Source organism: Pinus tabuliformis, chromosome 7 (genome assembly GCF_031772625.1).
Source record: "Pinus tabuliformis cultivar Carrire ecotype Pingquan chromosome 7, CPIR1, whole genome shotgun sequence".
Taxonomy (NCBI): domain Eukaryota; kingdom Viridiplantae; phylum Streptophyta; class Pinopsida; order Pinales; family Pinaceae; genus Pinus; species Pinus tabuliformis.
In genome coordinates, this window is record NC_142293.1 from 1,935,233,379 (window position 1) to 1,935,243,185 (window position 9,807).

Below are 9,807 nucleotides of genomic sequence, written 5' to 3' on the forward strand. Positions count from 1 at the left end.
AAGACTTTCTATGCTTGATGGTTTTTCAGGTTATAATCAAGTGAACGATGATACAACAGACAAATAGAAAACAAACTTTACTACACCTTGGGGTACATTCATGTACGCTAGGATGCCATTTGGCTTGACCAATGTTGGAGAAACATTTCAGAGAGCTATGGACATAGCTTTCGTGGGTCAGGTAAATAAATTTGTGGTTATTTATCTTGATGACATAACTATTTTTTCTAAATCTGATCAAAAACATTTAAGGCACTTGATGAAGGTTTTTGACAGGTCTAGAAAGTTTGGAATATCATTGAACCCTAAGAAGTCCTTATTTGCTGTCAAAGAAGGAAAACTCTTGGGCCATATAATTTAAAAGGAGGGAGTAGTAATTGATCCCAAAAGAGTATCTGCCATTGAAACATTGACCTTGCCTAGAAACAAAAAGGAGATCCAATCTTCTCTAGGCAAGATTAATTTTCTAAGGCAATTTATTCCAAATTATGCAGAGATAGTGAAAGATATAACTAACATGCTCCGAAAGGACTTCTAGGCATCCATTTGAACAAATAGAAAAGGCAATCTCTGAAGCTCCCACCTTAGCCAGCCCTAATTATACTAAGCCATTTAGTATTTTCTCTTTCGCCTGCGAAACAACCCTTGCTACTGTTCTATTACAGAAAAATGAAGATTCCCATGACCAACCCATAGCCATTTTTAGCAAGGTTATGAGAGATGCTGAGCTTAAGTATGACATCATTGAGAAGCAAGCCTATGCCCTCATTCAAGCCCTGAAGTCATTCAGGATGTATGTCTTACATTCACCTATTACTGCTTATGTTCCTAATAGTGTTGTGAAAATTGTCCTAACTAAACCAGACACTGATGGGAAAAGAGGTAGATGAATCACTCAAATTCTAGAGTTTGATCTAACTATCAAGACTACCAAGCTAGTAAAAGGTCAAGGATTAACTCTTCTAGCTGAATCCAACTGCAAAGTACTTGGAATCAATTCTGTTTTATAAATACAAGGGAAGAATCCACAACAACCTTCCCTTCATCCAAAAGGGAAGAATACACAAGAACCTTCCCTTCATCCTACATGGGAGAATCCACAAGAACCTCTACCTTCAGAACAGATCAATCCTATACACATTGATGAAAAATTCTTGTTGTTGAACTGGTAGCAAGATATTGTAAATTTCTTGATCCATTTTGAGTGTCCAACATCATTCTCCAAAACCCAATGTAAAACCCTCAAGTTAAAATCAGTCAAGTACTGTATTATAAATACAAATTTATATTGGAAAGATCCACTGAATATTTTGTTATTATGTTTAAAAGGATCAAAAACTGAAGGAATCATTGATCAGTTTCATACAGGGTTTTGTGGGGGACACTATGCTTGGAGAGCAACAACATATAAGACTCTGAGGGGAGGATTTTATTGGCCCACATTGTTCTTGCAAGTAGGGGCAAAGGTCAGAGGTTGTGTTCCATGTCAAATATTTGCTAGTAAACAAAAATTAGCAACTCTTCGACACGTTCCATCAATAGTTTCAGAACCTTTTTCTCAATGGGGATTAGATTTTATTGCAGAAATTCACCCCACTTCAAGTAATCAACATAGATGGATTCTCACTGCAACAAACTACTTTACTAAATGGGTGGAAGCAATTCCAGTTAGAAATGCTACTGATGTAGTAGAAATTAAGTTTATTGAGGAGAATATCTTATCTAGATTTGGTTGCCCAACTCAGATTGTCGCTGATAGTGCAACAACCTTTTCTAGTGTTAAATTCATTAACTTTTGCTAGAAATATCAGATTCTATTACATCATTCAACTCCATACTACCCTCAAGGTAATGGCCTTGCAGAATCATCGAACAAAACTTGGTAAAGGTAATAAAAAAGACTCTAGCTGATCATAAGAAGAGTTAGGATTAACATTTGATTTATGAAGTATGGGAAAACAAAATTACTCCAAAGAGATCAACCCGCAAATCTCCATTTCAGTTAGTCTATTGGAAAGATGCAATCTTCCCTACCAATCTGGCCTTCCCTATTTTAAAATTCCTGTAGGATTCAACAGATGAACATGATGATTTCTCAAGAAGGATAAATCAAATTATTGAACTTAACGAGAACGGAGATGAAGTTCAATACAAATTGATGAAATATCAGAATAAGATGAAGGTCTTGTTTGACAGAAGAGCCAGTGAAAGGGACTTTAAGGAAGGTGATCTAGTTCTAAGATGGGATGCCGGGAGAGAAGAGAAAGGAAAGCATGGCAAATTTGACAATCTATGGTTTGGACCTTTGGCAATTGTTGAAGTAAAGGGTAATAACACTGTTGTGCTACAGAATCTTGAGGGGCTATATTCCACTTATCCTGTAAATGGAAGGTTTCTCAAACATTACATTCAGTACTAAGAAGTTGAAATAATTTTCATTGTAAATACTCCGATTTTCTTTTCCTTTCCGAGATGTCAGTGTGATTTTTTCTTACGGCAAGGACTCCATAGCCTGAGGAGAAGGCACATGGATTTGTAGGTTCTCTGCATTCTACAGGTGAAAGAACTCCCCAGATGGAGCCAATGTTGTAGCATTTTTTGGTTTTGATTAGATAGAATATTTGAAAAAATGTTAAGTTAGGATATGGACATAACATAGTGAATAAAATGATAGTGAAAAAATATATTTTTGATGATAATGTCCATATCAAAGAAAATGTTAGGTAGATGCCCTAAAAAATCAAGGCAAAAATAAAATGTTAGGTTAGAAAGAAAAGAAAACAAATAAACTCTGAAAGTGAGCAAGTCTAAATGCCACTACTCTGTTTCTGCAAAATAATTGTTGTGTGCAGCTTGTTTTAAATGCCACAACCCATGACAGTCAAATTGTTTAATCTTGACTGCTTCATGCTTTAAATTTGATGTTATAGTTAGAGAATAAAGATCTGGCCAAACTATTTAATCTTGGCAGATCAATAGTTAGGTAGAGAATAATAAGGTGCTCATCAGTTTAATCTGAGCACTTGGAGGCTATAAGGGTAGAATTAGATAGTTTATTTTTGCTAAATAAAAAGAAGGGAAAATGGTTTTCTAGCTTAAATGCACCCATTAAGTGAAGGAAAAAATGATAGGATAAGTAAAGGGTAAGTAGAGAAAGGTTGTAGAAGTTTAATGGTTGACTAGACAAAATGAATATTTATCATGTTTTTATGCTCATGCGTGATCCAGGGGGATATTGGTGGCCACCTGCCAAGTCCACTTGGACCCCCACCATTGTTTCTCTCAGCATTTTCAGTTTCCTTAATTGTAGCACAACTTACTATTTTTAGCAGTTTTTCGGGTCCTGAACTTCTGGAGCCATTTTGAGGCCCTAAACGACGTTTTTTGGGAAATCTGGGGGCAACATGGGTCCATGGACTGATGTTTCCCTTCTGAAAGTGGTAGTGCTCGGATAGATCTTTCTAACGAGATATTGTACACGTCAAACAGAGATCGTATGCCAAAGTTACGACCCCGGGAAGTTGATGTACCAATTTACCCAAACGGGGCCCACAGTTTGGCGTTTCATCTCCTAGGGTTAGGTTTTGGAATGTTAAGGGTTTTCCATTGTTTCTCAAAAATAAATAGGCCTTTGAGCCTCATTGTAATGCAGTTGAGAGGCATGTAGCCACCACATCTCTTCTCAGAGATAAGCTACCATCGCCCTAGCTGGTTTATTTCCATTTCTGGTTGTAAGCATATTTCAGTATTTTCCATTAATGAAATGAAGTATTATTTCCGCTGCATCTTTGTGTATATGGTTATCTCTGTAATTTGTTGCGTTCTTGTTTAAATCCGGATCAGTGGTATCAGAGCGATCTGCTTTTTCTCTGTTTTTCTTTGCATGTCCCCAACAAGGTCTGGATATAAGGAGTTAGGGCTTGAACTGGTCGAACCTTTGCAAGACCAGCCTCGCAAATCCCGACGGCCTCCCATGGTAGATGAGAAGAAAGACGAGGGGGCAGGAGATCCCATCAAAATCTTGCTCGAAGAAGCCCTCGAGCGACAACAGAACGCGATGATGGACAGCTTTGCCCAGATCCTTCAGTGGCTACCCAGAAGCGACGCATCGGCTTCCAGCAGCTACTCTGGAAATGCCACGCCCTTTAAGGTACAAGTTAATTTTGAAATCCCCATATTCGAGGGTCAGATAGATGTAGATGCCGTAGATAAATGGTTAAATCTACTAGAGGGTTATTTTTCTATTCATGAATTTTCGAGTCGGGAAAAGATTGTTTTCGCTCTTCTCAAAGCAGCCCCCCACGTCAAGGACTGGTGGGAAACCTACTGCGAGCAGAAGGATGAAAGTACTGGCTCACTATTTTCAGCCGCGCCCACCTGGAATTCATTCCGGGATGCCATCAAGGAGCAGTACTACCCTGTTGGAAGCTATGAGGATGAATACATAAAGTGGACCACGCTGCGGCAGGGAAGGGACCAAGACATGCCAGAGTTCACCAATCTTTTCCATACCCTTCGCACAAAGTTGGGTATCAAGGATTCGGAGCAACATTTGATACTCAAATACCGTGGCTACCTGCACAAGTACATCCAAGAAGAAATACAATTCCTAAACATCTCCTCGCTCGGCGCAGCATACCGATATGCCGTCAAGGTCGAGCAGAAGTTTAAACAAAAGAAGCGAGACTTTGGATCTGCGAATCCAAAGTAGGGGAAAGGTGCCCCTAAACCACAGAACAAAGGACAAAGCCAAGGCAGGACAGCCCAAGACAACCCGCCGAAGCTGCAAGCAAAGAACAATGTCGCGAAGCCGAAAAAGGACACTAGAAAATGGTGTGAGTTCCATAAGAGCTCCACTCACAACACAAGTGAGTGTCGGGCCAAGCAGTCACTGGTGGCTGAGCTAAAGGTTTCAGAATCATATGCATGTTCTGACTCTGAGTCAGAACCCGATAAGGGGAATGAAAAAGGGAAGCAGATCATTGATGCAGATCCCAATGCCACTGTTGCTACTGCCAAGATCCAGAGGAGGAGGAGCGTCTCTTCCACTCCCAGATGTGGGTAAAGGGCTCCCCGATACAATTCATTATTGATAGCGGGAGTCAAAATAACCTCATTTCGGCAGAGGTCGTGAAGCGGTTGGGCTTACCGACCACAGCATATCCACAACCATACACCATTGGGTGGCTTCACCAAGGACGAGATCTTCGCGTGAGCCAACAGTGTCACCTTCCATACAACATCAAGCCCTTCACGGATGAGGTATTGTGTGACATTGCTCCCCTTGAAGTTTGTGATGTATTATTAGGACATCCATACTTGTGGAAGCGACACGCTGTGTATGAATCAAGGCCCCGTGCTGTGATTATTACATTGGGAAATAAGTTGTGCAGGATACCAGAGGTAGCACCACCTACCGCCATCTCTTTGATTACTGTAAAACAATGCAGTAAGATCATTTCCAAAACCAGGAAATTTGTTTCCCTCATGACACGCCCTCAAGGAAAGAAGAAGACGGTGGCCGCGACCTCCAGACGGGGTCCCTCTGCACGACAACTACAGATGGACAAGGTTGTGGAGGAGTACGAGGACATCTTCACCTCCCTTGCAGGGGTTCCTCTGCACTGTCAGGTCAAGCACTCCATCGATCTGACCCCAGGTGCGCCGCTACCCAATGGACCAATTTATCGACGCTCCGTTCTGGAGAACAATGAAATCAAGAGGCAGATTCAGGAGCTCCTGCAGAAAGGTCACATCCGTCCGAGTTCATTGCCTTGTGGGAGCCCGATCGTGTTGGTACAGAAGAAGGATGGGACGTGGAGACTCTGTATTGACTATTGGGCGCTGAACAAGATCACTGTCTGTAATAAGTACCCAATCCCGCGGATTGATGACCTCCTGGACCAACTAAAGAGGGTGAAATATTTCAGCAAGATCGATCTGAAGTCAGGATATCACCAGGTACCAATCGAACCCTCTGATGTGTGGAAGACTACCTTCAAATCCAACGAGGGCCTTTTCGAATGGTTGGTTATGCCTTTCGGATTGACGAATTCTCCTGCGACCTTCATGAGGCTAATGGATGACATCTTGTGGCCATTCACCAACTCCTTTGTAGTAGTATACTTGGATGACATTCTGATCTTCAGCCAGAGTTGGTAAGAGCATCTCCACCACATCCGACAGGTTCTCCAAACACTGCGGCAACACAAGCTATGTGCCAATTTGGAGAAATGCACTTTTGGCATGACCCAAGTTCAGTATCTGGGATACATCATTGGTGAATAGGGGGTGCATGTCTATCCAGCCAAGATCCAAGTCATTCGGGATTGGCCATCTCCAACCACTCTAACAGAGCTCTGCATCTTTCTAGGTCTTGCCAACTTCTACCACAGGTTCGTGTTGGGGTTTTCTCATATTACTTGGCCCTTGAGTCAAGTCACCAAGGGAGGGGCGAAAGCAAAATTCTTTTGGTCTGAATCTCAACAGAAGGCATTCATGGAGTTGAAGGATCGCCTCTGCATGGCACCAGTGCTCGCGTTACCAGATTTACAACAACCATTTGAGGTCGAGACAGATGCCTCTGACTATGCTATTGGGGCAATCCTTACTCAACATGGACATCCAGTGGCATATCACAGTGAAACACTTTCAGACACAGTCCGGAAGTACCCCACTTATGATAAAGAGATGTATTCCATTGTATAGGCCTGCCGACAATGGAAGCATTACATTTTGGGGAAGGGAACGGTCATCCACACAGACCACCGACCCCTGCAGTTCATACAGACCCAAGGGAATTTGCAGAATGATCGCCATCAGAAGTGGTCTACATACCTGCAACAGTTCCACTTGAATATCAAGTATAAGAAGGGCAACACCAATAATGTTGCAGATTGCCTCAGTCGACCACCGATCATGGCGTTAACCACCGTGCTCAACTCTTGTGGGCACGAGACTTCTGATTGGCCACTTCTCTACAAAAGCGACCCAGAATTCGGCCACACATACCAGACACTCTTGGAGGGTCGGCATGTTCGAGATTTTCACCTCCAGGATGCCCTGTTATGCCACCTGGGTCACCTTTGTGTTCCTTCAAGCAAGCGTGCCAAGATGATTTGGGAAGCACACTACAGTCAGGCCGCTGGGCATTTCGGGGTCGAGAAAACAGTGGCAGTACTGCAAAATTATTTCTATTGGCCGAATCTTCGACAGGATGTTGGGAAGTACATCAGATCATGTACTGCCTGTGCCATTGCCAAACCGACCATTAAGAAGCACGGCCTCTATGCCCCGTTGCCTACCCCTAGTCGACCTTGGGAATCCATCTCCATGGATTACATGTCAGGCCTTCCTTCCATTAAGCATGGAAATGACTGTGTTTTTGTGGTCGTCGACAGGTTCTCGAAGATGGCCATTATGGTGGCCTGCAAGAAGAATATCACAGCAGAAGCCACTGCTAAACTCTTCTTTGAACGAGTGTGGGTGCACTTTGGGATCCCACAGTGTATCATCTCAGATCGGGACAGTCGGTTTCTCAACACATTTTGGTCCAGTCTCTGGTCAATGTTGGACACCAAACTCACGAAGTTCACAACCTTCCATCCTCAAACTGATGGCCAGACAGAGGTTGTCAATAGGATGATTGTGCACATTCTGTGCATGTATAACTCAAAGCATCCATGCACATGGGACGAGAGCCTACCCTATGTTCAGCACAGCTACAACCGAGCTCTTCACAGCTCCACTGGCCATAGCCCTTTTCAGGTGGGTTTGGGATTCCATCCACTATGCCCCATTGATGTGGCCATGCCACTTGCAGCTACTCACATAAATTCAGCTCATGTCTAGTCCGAAACAGATAAGGCCACCAGCTTCATTGAGCACATCCAACATATTCGCCAGCAGGTCCATGACATTCTAGAGAAATCAAATGCCAAGTACAAGCAGCGACATGATCAACATCGGGTGCCACACAAGTTTCAAGTGGGCGACAAAGTCTGGTTGCATTTGCAAAAGGAACGCCTTACTAGAGCCTATCGGAAACTGAGACCACTCCGATATGGTCCTTACACCATTACTAAGGCTATGGGAGACAATGCATTTGAGCTCAACATTCCCCCATTCCTTGGCCTGCACCTAGTGTTCAATGTGGAACACCTTCGGCCATACTTTCCACCATTGCTAGACACATCCGACATTGCAGAACAGCTCACACACACATAATTAAATCCAGATTGCATGGAACAAGCTGTAACTGATCGGATCATGGACACACAGATCAAGAACACTCGCCAACGGAATATCCAACTATATCGAGTTGTCAAAGCAGGCCAACTCCTTCAGCAGGGCAAGTGGCTCACCAGGGAACAAGTTTAGCAAAAGTTTCCTCATCTCATGGAGGAACTCAACGCAATGGGGACCATTGCTTCCTAAGGGGGGAGGAATGATCCAGGGGGATATTGGTGGCCACATGCCAAGTCCACCTGGACCCCCACCATTGTTTCTCTCAGCATTTTCAGTTTCCTTAATTGTAGCACAACTTACTATTTTTAGCAGTTTTTCGGGTCCTGAACTTCTGGAGCCGTTTTGAGGCCCTAAATGACGTTTTTTGGGAAATCTGGGGGCAACATCGGTCCATGGACCCATGTTGCCCTTCCCAAAGTGGTAGTGCTCGGATAGATGTTGTACGCGTCAAACGGAGATCGTATGCCAAAGTTACGACCCCGGGAGGTTGATGTACCAATTTACCCAAACGGGGCCCACAGTTTGGCGTTTCATCTCCTAGGGTTAGGTTTTGGAATGTTAAGGGTTTTCCATTGTTTCTCAACAATAAATAGGCCTTCGAGCCTCATTGTAACACAGTTGAGAGGCATGTAGCCACCACATCTCTTCTCAGAGATAAGCTACCATCGCCCTAGCTGGTTTATTTCCATTTCTGGTTGTAAGCATATTTCAGTATTTTCCATTAATGAAATGAAGTATTATTTCCGTTGCATCTTTGTGTATATGGTTATCTCTGTAATTTGTTGCGTTCCTGTTTAAATCCGAATCAATGAGGCAATTATACAAGGCAAATGAAGGTCTACTTGATCAAGTAATTAACTTCCCATTCATCTCCATTCATTCATATATTTACTAATTTCCCCTTCATACATTCATATTCATTCATTTCCATAAAATCCATTTTCCTAAGGTCAAAGGCCTTTTTACCTAGGAAAAGTAAAAATTCCATGTAAAATCCCGTTTTACACAAAAGCCCATAAAAATATCTTTACCCTAAGTATAAATGTTTATATGAAAAGTCAAATAATTCATTAAAAAACATTATACTTAGTCGCATTTCCCTTTCCGATCATATTTCGTATTAACATTAATTTAATGTAATAAACCCTTAAAAAGCTTCCTTGTCGTATATATTAACTCCATTTATTTAAATATCCTGAAAACCCTTAGTTTTGTTATAAAACTATGTATTTCATAAAAATATCGCATCGGCGGGATCACAAGTCTTTCATATAAATAACCCTCCCCACATTGTGAACTCCGATTGTGATATATGATGGGAAGTTTGGACCCGCCGTTATTATATATCATAATATGTTGCATTTCGCATCCGCCCTCCATTGCAGTCCCGCTTATAGCATAACCCTCCGTGTATTGCAATCCCCGGCTGCGATATGGAAGCTTGGACCTGATGCATATATATATTACATATTACTGCCATATCGCATCCGGCCTCATCACACATCCTGTCCGACGTATATACTGCCCACCACTGTGATTTCTAATATCCGATGGAAGCCC